Genomic DNA, 1,708 nt, shown 5'->3' on the forward strand with positions numbered 1-1,708 from the left:
AAAAAAAAAGGAATGGGTGGGTAGGGAAATGGGGGAGAGGGGGGAGGGTATGGGGCACTTTTGGGATAGCATTGGAAATGTAATTGAGGAAAATACGTACTAAAATATATTTAAAAAATGATCTGAATGGAATAAAATATTCACTAATTACATGGAAAGATTATTGAAAGATCCCTTCCTTTTCTAGTTACCTAGCTAACAAGGGCAAAGTTTCTTCATATGTGACTCACAGCAACAGACTAACCAGAAAGGACTTATGAAGCTGGGAGTGACCTGTGCCTAAAGACCCAGCACTGTCCAGCATGAGGAAGGAGAGTCATTGAGAGTTCAAGGACAACCCAGGTGCTACAACAGGTACCAAGCTATCGTGGACAGAGTAAGACACAATCTCAATAGACAAAGGAGGGAACTATGAGAATCTTGCTTTCTCCTATGAATAAATACTTTAAATAAGGAAATATACAATATGCAAAACATCCACTGCCCTATATGACTGTCTGCAGGGGCACTTTTCACAATAAAATGTCACACATGAGTATTTAACAAATGCATCCATTACAGCTTTTAAATAAGTTAAATATTTTTAAGAGTGTTTCAATTGCTAGGGTTGTAAAGAGTGAGAGGGACATTCCACATATGTAAAATAGGAAGGACTTTGTAACAGAAGTATTTGAGAACCATGAAGACACAGCACAGTGGAGGAGGGGAGCTGAAAACGTGTGAGGTGGAAAGATTGAGATTCTAGTTGTGTGGATTTGTAGATGGCTCTAATGATGAATGTCTCCTCCAGTGGTATTAATATAGGTTTAAAAATAACATTTTTATGAAGATAATAAAAGTCCTCATGAATTATCACTAACGTAAAAAGCATTTTCCCAGCATCTACATCATTCAATGTTTTACTAGAAAACATATCTAACATTGGTGGATGGCTTGCTAAATGTAAGCCCCTGTCCCGAGTGATTCATTTGCAGTGATTTATACAGGATTCTCAAGTCAAACCCCTGAGGCCACATCCTAGAATTCCCATTTTTTTTATAAAAATTTTTTTAAAAGGCTCTAGATATGTTGATGCAACTAATACCAAAAAGTAGGCTGAGAATAAACTAAACTAAGCCATAGAGCTAGCAGGCTACAAAGTAAATAACACAGGTCTCTAGGTTAATTAGTTTGCTTGTTGGGTGTTTACATGTGTGTGTGTTCTTACTCATGTATATGTACTCATCCATGCATGTGTGTAAATGCATGTGAAGGTCTGAGGTTCACATTGGATGCCTTTCACTATTGCTCTACAACTTACTTTTAGAGACAAGGTATCTCATTGAACCTGGAGCCTGCTTACAGACCAGACTGTCTGCCTGGTGAGCTGAAGGAATCTGCATTTCTTCTCTTAAACAGAGTTGAGGATAGATAGGCCCTCCTACATCTGGCTTTTCTGTGCATACTGGGCTCCAAACAGCCTCTTCTGCTTGCACACATAAGCACTTTACTGACAAATCATCTTTTCAGCCCTTCTAATTCCCCTTTTATTATTGCATATTTTGCAATCAAGTTAAAATTTGGCATTAGAGGCAAAATAGCCTATCTTCTGATGCTATTGGCTTCCTTCACTTAACCTTGAATATGGTCTCTTTCCTATGCTCTGGTCCTATTGCTGACCACATGTTCTCCACAGCTCCCTCTCCCTCTCCCTCTCCCTCTCCCCCCC

The sequence above is a fragment of the Mus caroli genome, chromosome 12, assembly GCF_900094665.2.
Source record: "Mus caroli chromosome 12, CAROLI_EIJ_v1.1, whole genome shotgun sequence".
Classification (NCBI taxonomy): Eukaryota; Metazoa; Chordata; class Mammalia; order Rodentia; family Muridae; genus Mus; species Mus caroli.